This window comes from Ranitomeya variabilis, chromosome 1, assembly GCF_051348905.1.
Source record: "Ranitomeya variabilis isolate aRanVar5 chromosome 1, aRanVar5.hap1, whole genome shotgun sequence".
Lineage (NCBI taxonomy): Eukaryota > Metazoa > Chordata > Amphibia > Anura > Dendrobatidae > Ranitomeya > Ranitomeya variabilis.
This window is the reverse complement of record NC_135232.1, coordinates 317,166,293-317,179,878: the sequence shown is the minus strand read 5'-3', so window position 1 is coordinate 317,179,878 and position 13,586 is coordinate 317,166,293.

Genomic DNA, 13,586 nt, shown 5'->3' with positions numbered 1-13,586 from the left:
ATTTTGTGAGATTTTAAAAAGTCACAATGAATGAATCAGCCACAAAGAAGAATTTGGCGCAAATTATAAACAGGCTTTCAAAACTAAAACTAGATCAAAACAGGCATAAAGGTAATAATAAATCCGGGATAAAGTGTTCAATGTTTGTTTCTACTCTATAAACTTCTCCCTATTGAAAGGAAGGAGCCAGAGTGAATTATTTATGCAGAGTGCAACTTTTAGGAATAAAAAATAGGTGGAAATGATGTATAAAATCCCTGTGTAGGAATTAGCAGGGTTGTATCTAATGCACTATTTTCAATGGTCTGCCTGTCATCACAAAGATAAAAATATAAAGGATGTGGTCTAGAATGTCAAACTCTCTGTGGTAATGCTGATGGATAATGCCTGCTACAATGCAGGATTTATTTCCCTCCCAAGGACATACAATTCCCATAGAAGCGGACTAAATTCAGATCAATGATTAACCAATACAAACAATGGAAAAATAAGTGTTCTCTCCATTTTTTATACATGAATGGCTAAACATTGACTAAGCAGATGATCTTTTTTGGATAACGTTTCCGTGAACCTGGACTGTTGTCACATTTGTGGTCATTTCATGAAGGATTATTATTCATGACCAAAAGATGTGCCCATTTGTAAAGGAATAGTGTGTGTGGCTATGCCCATGGCTGCTCAGACATGGAGATTATTTACAGTGCACAGGGCAGAATTTCAGGAGACATAAAATGGCACTGAGCTTCATTTATATCAGAAACCATAGTATTCATATAACAAATGCCAACAGCATCAAATGGGTGCTACTGACTTACAATGGGGTCCAATGGGTCCAGTTGCCCAAAACTTTAGTAATCAACGACCAACTGTCACGGGGAGACTAGGTGGGCAAGAGCTAATAACCCTGGGCCCCTGCAATTTCCCTCAGACTAGGGAAATCCTGACTGACCCTCTACCTAGAGTTTACACTGATGGTGTGCATGTCTGGGCCTCGACCCTCGCCCTGTCTCCTGTTTTAACCCTAGGCTGAAACCACCGCCCACCACCCAGTGAAAAGATCATACACCAATACCCACAGTTAGAACAGACAAGGATAACGGAAAATATACACCACGCCGCAGTCACTCAGGAATACACTATAAATGTGCAGGGCAAAATAAATTCAAATATAGGAAGGAGTAAATAAGACAAAGGGAAATACACCACCAGCAACGATACTCCAACTACTTGCTCACCACTCCAGACCGAGATAACAACGCACAAGACAGAAGCTATAATCGGTGACGCCCAATATTCAGGAGAACTATTTAAAGGCAATGGGCATGACCCAGCTTCCAATCCGAGCATCAGGTAAATTAACCCCGGACCAGCTAAAATCTAGCCGACGCCAATGAGCACATAGTGGTCAAAAGCGGAATTACCACTGTCTGTCGAACGACCTGGTCTGAACAGCGTCCGACATGACACCAACGGGAAAATCTGCAGCTATTAAAGAAGTACTCCCATCAAAGCTTTCATCCACTTGATATATTGCACTCATATTATATATCTCTGCGTACTTACAATTGCTCTTGTTCTCTTCTACCCAATTAATTCTTCTGTTTTGTATTAGGTCTATGGCATCATGTGATTAAAAACCGAGTAGCTGAACCCCAAGCTCTATGTAGAAACAGGAGGTCAATTTTCCCTGTATGACTCATGAGTCACTGCAAATGTCCTTGGCAGGAGAGGAGGGAGCAGCTGGGTCAGAAGTTGAAGAGGGGAATGATTTCTGCAGAGACAAGAGACTTCTTGTTTCTACATATAGCAGAGAAAAATTACTGGGTAGAAAGGCAAAATGAGCAATTGTAAGTGCTCAGTGCCATTTAATATGATTATTGAAATATATTAAGAAGTTAAAAACTTTGATTGGAGTGCTTCTTTAATAGAATGGCTAAACATTTTATGCATGGTCACGTCCTTTGCATCGGGAACTTTAATGTTCTAGAATTTCTCTGTGTTAATATAATTTATATACAATAATTTACGGAACATTAATTTACAGTTGCGATCAAAATGATTCAACCTCCATTGTAAATGAGATTTATTAACAAAATTTACAAACTTTTTGTTGTTTGCAATAAAGTAATCAAAGGACAATTTAAATACCTCAAGACAACGACTAACAAGTGATTCCAACAAATATCCACACTAAAAGTCACATTTACTGACTAATGCAGTCTCAGAATTATTCATGCCCTTCATGATGACTTTCTTTGGTACTTAGCCAATTCCCAACAGAAATGGGCTAAGATTCCTCAGGTACTCTGCTAGAAGCTGATGTCTTGCTGTGCATCATATTGGCAGCAGGTCAAAATATCCTATGGGTGCTCTACTAAGTACTAAAGACACTTGTCATCAGGTAAGCACTGAAGATACATGGGGCTTTTACTATAGACTCAAGTAAGGGGGCTTACGGAGTGAGGGACAGTATGGTGGGGGGGGGGGGACAGGGCTCCTTCTTCAGTACTGAATGCTTCTAAGTGACTGAGGGAGAAAATCAGTACGGGGGAATGTTACTGTATACTTATAGAGGACTTGTCACCAGGTCAAAAGTGTCCAGTTTTTGCTCTTATTTTATTCCCACAACTCTCATGAGTATTCTGTTCTTTTTTTTTATCCTCTGTACGGTTCCAGAGATATGGGCCTTTTTACTTAGTGCTAGTTTCATTTTGTTTTTGGCTCAAAGTGCAATAATGCAGAGAAGCCTAAAGATGTGCCCCCAGAGCTTCCTATGAGCCACGCAACCATGGTAAAGACCATGAAAATTAGCACTAAATTAAATCACTTGTATCTATGAAACTATATGGAGAAATAATAAAAGAAAATTATGAGGTTGATCAGCAGGAATAAACTAAGAGGAAAAACTGTCTCCTTTTGACCTGGTGTTTGCTCCTCTTTAAGACACTGTCTTAGGCCGGTTTCACACTTCAGAGGCTCCGGTACGTGTGGTGACAGTTTCCTCACGTACCCGAGACACTGACTCACGTGACCTGACTCGAGCCTGGGAAAATATTCTGAAAAGTTCCCAGGCTCGAGTTCATATAAGTTCATCCAGCAGAGGGCGCATCACCGCAACTCGAGGTAACTACAGTACATTCCCCTGCATTCCATTCATTCACAAAGTTTTACAGACAGGAGAACAGCTGCCTTAGCAGAGCTCCTGGGTGTAAAGTGATTTAATCCCTTCAGATGGATTTACAGCGTGGGACAAGACTGAACGACGGAAGGTATGGAATATTGTTGTTTGTGTTGTTTAACTTTATTTCAGGTGACAAGGGTCTTCAGGTGGATTAAGAGTATAATAAAATATTAAAATGTGTCTTTATTTCATTAAAATACTTTTTAATAATATGTGTGTGTTTTATTAACCATTTCATTCTATTGGATTAATAATGGATAGGTGTCATAATTGATGCCTCTCCATTAACCTGGCTTAATGTCACCTTACAATAGCAAGGTGACATTAACCCTTCATTACCCCATATCCCACTGCTACACAGGAGTGGGAAGAGAGAGGCTAAGTGCCAGAATAGGCGCATCTTCCAGATGTGCCTTTTCTGGGGTGGCTGGGGGCAGATGTTTTTAGCCAGGGGGGGCCAATAACCATGGACCCTCTCTAGGCTATTAATATCTGCCCTCAGTCACTGGCTTTCCCACTCTGGCGGAGAAAATTGCGCGGGAGCCCACGCCAATTTTTTCCGGGATTTAACCCTTTAATTTAATAGCTAGAGACCCCAAATTTTACACAGAGACACTTGTTACATTAGTAAAGAGGAATATGTAATTAAAGAAGGGATATGAGATGGTTTACTGTATGTAAACCATGTCTGATATCCTGTCGGGTTTGTGAGGGAGATAGCAAAAGCCGGCAATTTAGCAATGCTATTTAGCGCTATATAAAATATAAATAAATATATATATATATGTCTCACTGATATATATATATATATATATATATATATATATATATATATATATATATATATATATATACCTATTCTATGTGTACACATTTATTCTACCTATTCTATTCTATTCTGTCAGTGTGATTTTACTGTACACCGCACTGAATTGCCGGCTTTTCTAGAGAACACCGCTGCGTATTTCTCGCAAGCCACATGCATGGTCCGTGTGTAATCCATAATTTTCTCGCCCCCATAGACTTTCATTGGCGGATTTTTTGCGCAATATGCTGACAGACGCAGCATGCTGCGATTTTCTACGGCCATACAAGACCGTATAATACGGATCCGTAAAATACAGCAGACAGGAGCTGGGCCATAGAGAATTATTGTACCGTATGCAATCCGTATGTTCTGCACCTCTCTTACGTCCGTAAAACACGCCAGTGTGACGCCGGCCTAATAGTGCTGGCTGAATGCTATTAAAGAGAAACTGCCCATTGAAAAAGAGTATATGTTAATTTACAGAGCTTGCGATTCGTTACAGTTCTGGGGCATATCAGACTCGTATGTGCGCCAAATTCATTCCTAACTTTTGGAGATGAGGACAGCAAGATTCTGCTTTTCTGTAACTTATATGTGAAAAGATGGGTACACTTTAAGGAGTTTTGTGTACAGTAATTCACTTGAAAGCTATTATCGGAATGGCTCCCTTTATGAGGGTGATTTGAGGACATGTACTTGTTTCAGTCTGGAGGATCTCGGAATACAAGTCACTTTCATTGTAAGGCCACGTTCACACGTTCAGCATACCTCCCAACCGTCCCGGATCCCGCGGGACTGTCCTGATTTTGACAGCCAGCCCCGGGATCCCGGGCGGGACACTAATGTCCCGTGCCTAGGGCAGGGACAATGCAGGGGGCGGCACCTGAGTAGCTTAGGTTTGTGGCTGTTTTTTTTTTCTTATACATGCTGGGTCTCCTCCCGACCGATCCCTCCCCCGCCCCCTGTGTGTGCGGCGCTGCCACGCTGAGGCAGAGAGCCAGCAGCGATCAAGATGAGAGGTCAGCGACTCACTTCCTCCTGTGTGTGCACGGAGCTCCGGCGTCTCCTGCTCTTAGCTGCTATCCCGGCAGAGAAGGAGAGACGGGGGAGGTGCCGGGACAGTGCAGAGCTGTGAGCAGCCGGAGAAACTGAAGAGCTGCACATGGACAGATCAGCCGCCCCTGCACCACAGAGGAGATTGTGTGTGTGTGATGTGTGTGTGATGTGTGTGTGTGAGATGTGTGATGCTGCATTTGTGTGTGTGTCATGTGTGTATGAGGTATCTGGTGTGTGTGATGGCTGGGTGTGTGTGTGATGGCTGGGTGTGTGTGTGTGATGGCTGGGTGTGTGTGTGTGATGGCTGGGTGTGTGTGTGTGATGGCTGGGTGTGTGTGTGTGATGGCTGTGTGTGTGTGTGTGATGGCTGGGTGTGTGTGTGTGTGATGGCTGGGTGTGTGTGATGGCTGGGTGTGTGTGTGTGATGGCTGGGTGTGTGTGTGTGATGGCTGGGTGTGTGTGTGTGATGGCTGGGTGTGTGTGATGGCTGGGTGTGTGTGATGGCTGGGTGTGTGTGTGTGATGGCTGAGTGTGTGTGTGTGATGGCTGGGTGTGTGTGTGTGTGTGATGGCTGGGTGTGTGATGGCTGGGTGTGTGTGATGGCTGGGTGTGTGTGTGTGTGATGGCTGGGTGTGTGTGATGGCTGCGTGTGTGTGTGTGTGATGGCTGCATGTGTGTGATGGCTGCGTGTGTGTGTGTGTGTGATGGCTGCGTGTGTGTGTGTGTGATGGCTGCGTGTGTGTGTGATGGCTGCATGTGTGTGATGGCTGCGTGTGTGTGTGTGATGGCTGCGTGTGTGTGTGTGATGGCTGCGTGTGTGTGTGTGATGGCTGCATGTGTGTGTGATGGCTGCATGTGTGTGTGTGATGGCTGCGTGTGTGTGTGTGATGGCTGCGTGTGTGTGATGGCTGCGTGTGTGTGATGACTGCGTGTGTGTGTGATGACTGCGTGTGTGTGTGATGACTGCGTGTGTGTGTGATGGCTGTGTGTGTGTGTGTGATGGCTGCGTGTGTGTGTGATGACTGCGTGTGTGTGTGATGGCTGTGTGTGTGTGATGGCTGCATGTGTGATGCATTTGTGTCAAAGCTGCATGTGTTTGTGAGCTGCGTTTGTGATGCTGCGTGTGTATGTGTGATACTGTGTGTGTGATGCTGCATGTGTGTGAGCTGCGTGCCTGTATGTCATTATACAGTATGGAGAACTGTGGCCATAATACAGTATGGAGCATCATGTGGGGTCATTATACAGTATGAAGCATCATGTGCAGCCAGTATACAGTATGGAGCATCATGTGCAGCCAGTATACAGTATGGAGCATCATGTGCGGTCATTATACAATATGGAGCATCATGTGCGGTCATTATACAGTATGGAGCATCATGTGCGGTCATTATACAGTATGGAGCATCATGTGCGGCCATTATACAGTATGGAGCATCATGTGCAGTCATTATACAGTATGGAGCATCATGTGCGGTCATTATACAGTATAGAGCATCATGTGCGGCCAGTATACAGTATGGAGCATCATGTGCGGTCATTATACAGTATGGAGCATCATGTGCGGTCATTATACAATATGGAGCATTATGTGTGGCCATTATACAGTATGGAGCATCATGTGTGTTCATTATACAGTATGGAGCATCATGTGCAGCCAGTATACAGTATGGAGCATCATGTGCGGTCATTATACAATATGGAGCATCATGTGCGGTCATTATACAGTATGGAGCATCATGTGCGTTCATTATACAGTATGGAGCATCATGTGCGGCCATTATACAGTATGCATGCGGTCATTATACAGTATGGAGCATCATGTGCGGTCATTATACAGTATGGAGCATCATGTGCGGCCATTATACAGTATGGAGCATCATGTGCGGTCATTATACAGTATGGAGCATCATGTGCGGTCATTATACAGTATGGAGCATCATGTGCGGCCATTATACAGTATGCATGCGGTCATTATACAGTATGGAGCGTCATGTGTGTTCATTATACAGTATGGAGCGTCATGTGTGGCCATTATACAGTATGGGGCATCATGTGTGGTCATTATACAGTATGGAGCACTGTGTGGCCATATTTTTTTGTTTATAACTATTGTATATGAAACAGTGTGATCAGCAGTGCTAAATGGGTGTGCTTGGGACGTGGATATGGGTGTGACTAATTATGAATGGGTGTGGTCAGAGGCGTGGCCTAAAATTTGCCGCGGCGCGCTTCGCGCACCGCAAACTTTGTCCCTCTTTCCCATCTTCAAAAGTTGGGAGGTATGCGTTCAGTATTTGGTCAGTATTTTTAATCTAAAACCAGGAGTGGGTGATACAGAAGTGGTGACGTGTTTCTATTACACTGTTCCTCTCTTGGTTTTGGCTTACAAATACTGAGGTAATATACTGACCAAATACTGATAGTGTGAACGTGGCCAAAGCCTGAGATCTGACTAGGGTGTGGCTTATGCAGAGCAAAACTGTCCATGATGGTTGCCTAAAGACTACAGAAAAAACATAGCCTATTTTAAAAGGATCTGACAACTCACTCGGTTGAAAGTGGCCACGTTCTGGTCTTATTTTATTTGCGCTGTTCTCTGGATTATTATTTCTTTTTTAATCTTCTGGTTCCAGAAATATGGACTTTTTAATATAATGCACCTATTATACTAATTCTTATGGTCGTTACCAAGGGGCGCTGCTGGTAGGATAATTATGGAGAGAAGACACGCCAGAAATGTCCACTTTTGCCCTGCTGACAGTCGTTTCACTTTCCTATAGCCAGATTCCTGTACTATTGATTGTGCCCGGTCATAAGAGACGTGCTACAATTGCGATTCCTTAATAGTCAGAGATTCAAATGTTACCAGAGCTGTGGACCTTGACTGTTTTCTGTGCAGAGGACTCCACAACCCTCCTGGCCTCAGTACTGTAAGGAATCTCTGAGGGACTTGTTTATTTAAGAAGGGGGTTTCCTCCAGTCCAGAACAGCTGTAACAACTTTGGTTTTATGTGTTCCCTTCAGCACATGGGAGGATAACACATAATATGTTTGGATCCTATCTTCAAGGTGATTCCTAATTAAAGGTTGTACTTTTGCCTGACTTGTAGGATCGCTACTTCCAACAGGTGGCGCTATAGAGTTCAAGTCCTCGCACGGTGAATAAGGCTACTGTAATAATTATAGGGGATAACTCAGGAGACTCTTTGCATGTAACAAGACAACTACAGGACACAGTTTTATAAGTGGTAAAGTCTATATTATCACACGGTGATTCAATCAGGTGCAGAGAGAAACTCAAGTCCACAGAACTTGGTGTAAATATTAAACCCAGCTTAGCAGTCTATAGGAAACTTCAGAGGAAAATGCAATCACGCAGAAAGTCTATGAAGCACAATTATTCTTGAGGATACTTGACACGAATAAGTCCTTGTTTTAGTCCAGACACAGATAGATATGCTTATAAGGCAGTTCAAATAATATCTTAGCTCAACCGGGGAGGCCTGGGTAAAAGTCTCATGTTTTTGCAGAGCAGCAACAGCTTACATGTCCAGCAAATGCAGATGGAAGTAAACACGAGCAGCAGATGAAGGAGGATTACTGGAAACTGGTGTATGCAGCAGGAACTCAGAGCAGAGTAGCAGGATCACCACACAGGTTCACAGGAGCAGGTAGATAGCCAGGGAGTCACCAGAGTCAGGAGCTGGATGCAAGGCAGAATACTCTAGCACAGACTGAAGGCTGGGGTGGAGTTTTATAGCAGGAAGACACAGTGCACATGAGACCAAAGACGCCATCTTGGAAAAGGGCAGTAATGCACAAAAGATAATAAAAAATGTTCAGAGTCCTGACAGCTACTTTCACACTAGTCCGTCGGTACGGGCCGTCGCAAACTGTCAGCCCGACGGACAGTGTTAAAGTAGCACAACGGGGGCAGCAGATGCAGTTTTACAATGCATTCACTGCTCCATTGTAATGTCCGGGGAGGAGGGGGCGGAGTTTCGGCCACGCATGCGCAGTCGAAAATGGCAGACTCGACACACAAAAAACCGTTACATGTGACTTTTTTTGTGCCAATGGTCCACCAAAACACGACGCATCCGTCGAACGACGGATGCAACGTGTGGCAATCCGTCGCAATGCGTCGCTAATGTAAGTCTATGGAGAAAAAACGCATCCTGCGGGCAACTTTGCAGGATGTGTTTTTTCTACATAACGACGCATTGCGACGTCCGTCACACAACGCAAGTGTGAAAGTAGCCTAAGCCTCCTTACCTTGAGAAGCCAGAGCTGGTATGTCACTCTCCACAAGGAGAAGCCTTACCCCTTAGACCCCAGTCCAGAGGAGCCTCTCACCTAGCCTAGTCCTTTCTGATGCTTCGCACTGACGAGGGCCAACAGCTCGAAACACCGTGTCTGCGAATTGAGATACTGATTTGGCTTTTATCCTAAGTCATATTGCAAGACTCGTTAAAGGGTTGATTGCGACTTGTAGGATCGCTACTTCCAACAGGTGGCGCTATAGAGTTCAAGTCCTCTTTTTCTCTGAAGAGGCAATTTGCATATTATGCTGCCTGATACAATAAGACAAACTCTAATCATACAAAACCATAAACCAGACACTTCTGTGACAGATAGATGAGCACACAATATTTCACACATTCAGGATAGTTAAGGGATGAGCACAGAGTTTTTTTGAGACAGACAAAATTGACAACTTTTTCTAGCAGAAACCGCTTCAGAAAATGCTCCATGTTGTGTTTTTTAGGCTTTTTTTTCTATTATTATATTGTGAACATTTCCTTAAATCTTTTGTTAAAGTATAACTAAACTCTCATATTTGTAATCATTTTGTCATGTATAGACAGTTATGGAACTTTGAAAATCACTTTATTAGACTTGTGTTCATTCTTGTAAAAAAAATGCATGTAAGTGGCTTCTAAGTGTATCTGACTGCCTTCAGCTACATTGATAACAGAACTAAGGGTGCTTTCACACAGCGTTTAGACACTCGTTCGGTGGCCCTGTTGGGGCTTATGTCTGAACCCCCCACAAAACAGGATATGGACATACTGTATGTGCCGATGGGGCCATAGAATATAATGGGGCCAACAGAGTGAACATGCCCTCTGAGGTGCACTATTTTCAGACATATACGTCTACTGGAGGCGGACAGCCAGACGTAGTAGACTGTATCTGGGTGTCTGCTTCCAGTAGGTCTGAAAATGATGCATCTCCGAGCGCACGTTCGTTCTGCTATCACTATTATACATCTAAATCCCATTTTCTGGGGGGTTTGAATGCAATCCCCAACGAGACTCACAAATGTGAAGATAAGCGCAATGTGAAAGCACCCCAACTCATTTGAAGTATTGAGATTGAAATAGTCAGCTCAACATCTGAGATGTTTTGAAGAATTTCTGACGCGTTTTTGAAGGAGTATTTTCTACCTACACGGTATATTTGCAGCCATTTGATTAGATAGTGTCTAGTCTGGAGTGGTTTTTCCAAGCATTTTTTGAACAATTTTTCACAGCCCATAGTATTCCATATAGTATAATGCACCCAATAGTCCTCCATATAATGCACTCTCCATATCGTATAATGCACTACATATTAATATAATGCACAGCCCATAGCCTTCATATAACAATGCACAGCCCATAGTCATCCATGTAGTACAATGCACAGCACAGTCATCCATATAGTGTAAGGCACAACCCACATGTAGTATCATTCACAGTCCATTTTAATCTATGCAGTAGTATGGCCACTGATTTAAAAAAATAAATAGCTCCCATCCGCTTCCATGTTGCACGGCGTCTTCTTCTGAAGCCAGCAGTTGTGTGACGTAGGAGTGCAAGTGAAGGGAACGCATGAAGTCGCTGCTTTACCATGTCACTGTCACATGGACGCCGACATGAGGTGCTGGCCTCTGATTGGCCAGCAGCATGTATTGCGGTGAAAGGACCCGATGGGTCTGTGCGCTGTCATACACTTCAGCTGAATGTGTGCCCTCGGAAACAGATTATGGACGGCCTTGTAGGTCATGTTAGTAGTTTGAACTGGATTTGTTAAGGAACTGGAACCAATGAAGGGATTTGTAGAGGAAAATAGTAGCAAGGAGAGAGGTGGACTAGTCAGGTAGAAGAGTTAAGGATAGACTGGAGAGGTTGCTAGAGTGTTAACTGGGAGGCCACTGAGGATCTTGAAGTAGTCGAGGTGATGAGGGTGTGCACTAACATTTTAGTAGATTCAGATTTGAGAAAAGGACAGATTCTGGAAATATTTTTGAGTTGAAGGCGGCAGGAGGTAGCAAGAGCTTGAATGTGTGGTTTGAAGGACAGGGCAAAGATTACTCCGAGGCAGTGGACATCCAGTACAGGGGAAACGTGGTGTAATTTTTTTGTAATAGATTGGGTAGGGGAGTTTAGTGGGATAAAGGAAAGATGATGAGTTTGGTTTTGTCCACATTGAGCTTTAGAATGTGTGAGATGAAGGAAGATATGGTTAATAGACACTCTGGAATTCTGGTCAGTACAGAAGTGATATATGAGTTACCCCCGCCCCTCTCTCTGCAGTCTCCTGTCTCGGTATTTGCAGTTACCCCTGCCCCTCTCTCGGCAGTCTCCTATGTCTCGGTGGTCTGCAGTCACCCCCTCTCGGCAGTCTCTAATGTCTCGATGGTTTGCAGTCACCCCTCTCGGCAGACTCCTATGCCTCGGTAGTCTGCAGTCACTCCCTCTCTCGGCAGCTTCCAATGCCTCGGTGATCTGCAGTCACCCAGTCCCACGTCCCTCTCTCGGCAGTCTCCCATGTCTCGGTGGTCTGCAGACACCCCCTATCGGCAGTCTCCTATGTCTCAGTGGTCTGCAGTCACCCCCTCTCGGCAGTCTCCTATGTCTCGGTAGTCTGCAGTCACCCCCTCTCAGCAGTCTCCTATGCCTTGGTGGTCTGCAGTCACCCCTTCTCGGCAGTCTCCAATGTCTCAGTGGTCTGCAGACATCCCCTCTTGGCATCCTCCTATGTCTTGGTGGTCTGCAGACACCCTCTGCTCCTCTCTCGGCAGTCTCCTATGTCTCGGTGGTCTGCAGTCACCCCTTCTTGGCAGTCTCCTATGCCTTGGTGGTCTGCAGTCACCCCCTCTCGGCAGTCTTCTATTCCTCGGTGGTCTGCAGTCACCTCCTCTCAGAAGTCTCCTATGTCTTGGTGGTCTGCAGACACCCCCTTTCGGCAGTCTCCTATGCTACGGTGGTCTGCAGTCACCCCCTTCTCGGCAGTCTCCTATGTCTCGGTGGTCTGCAGACATCCCCTCTCGGCAGTCTCTTATATCTCAGTGGTCTGCAGACACCCCCTCTCGGCAGTCTCCTATGTCTCGGTGGTCTGCAGTCACCCTCTCTCGGCAGTTTTCTGTGTCTCGTGGTCTGCAGTCACCCCCTCTCGGCAGTCTCCTATGTCTCGGTGGTATGCAGTCACCCCCTCTCGGCAGTCTCCTATGTCTCGGTGGTCTGCAGTCACCCTCTCTCGCCAGTCTCCTATGTCTCGGTGGTCTGCAGTTACCCTCTCTCAGCAGTCTCCTATGTCTCGGTGGTCTGCAGTCACCCTCTCTCGGCAGTCTCCTATGTCTTGGTGGTCTGCAGTCACCCCCTCTCGGCAGTCTCCTATGTCTCGGTGGTCTGCAGTTACCCTCTCTCGGCAGTCTCCTATGTCTCGGTGATCTGCAGTCACCCTCTCTCGGCAGTCTCCTATGTCTCGGTGGTCTGCAGTCACCCCCTCTCGGCAGTCTCCTATGTCTCGGTGGTCTGCAGTCACCGCCTTTCCCTCTCTCGGCAGTCTCCTGTGTCTCGGTGGTCTGCAGTCACCCCCTTTCCCTCTCTCGGCAGTCTCCTATGTCTCGGTGGTCTGCAGTCACCCCCTGTCCCGCTCTCGGCAGTCTCCTATGTCTCGGTGGTCTGCAGTCACCCCCTTTCCCTCTCTCGGCAGTCTCCTATGTCTCGGTGGTCTGCAGTCACCCCCTTTCCCTCTCTCGGCAGTCTCCTATTTCTCGGTGGTCTGCAGTCACCCTCTCTCGGCAGTCTCCTGTGTCTCGGTGGTCTGCAGTCACCCCGCCCCACGTCCCTCTCTCGGCAGTCTCCTGTGTCTCGGTGGTCTGCAGTCACCCCCTTTCCCTCTCTCGGCAGTCTCCTGTGTCTCGGTGGTCTGCAGTCACCCCCTGTCGGCAGTCTCCTGTGTCTCGGTGGTCTGCAGTCACCCCCTGTCGGCAGTCTCCTGTGTCTCGGTGGTCTGCAGTCACCCCCTGTCGGCAGTCTCTTATGTCTCGGTGATCTGCAGTCCCCCCCTTTCCCTCTCTCGGCAGTCTCTTATGTCTCGGTGGTGTGCAGTCACCCCCTGTCGGCAGTCTCCTGTGTCTCGGTGGTCTGCAGTCCCCCCCTTTCCCTCTCTCGGCAGTCTCTTATGTCTCGGTGGTCTGCAGTCCCCCCCTTTCCCTCTCTCGGCAGTCTCCTGTGTCTCGGTGGTCTGCAGTCCCCCCGCCCCGTG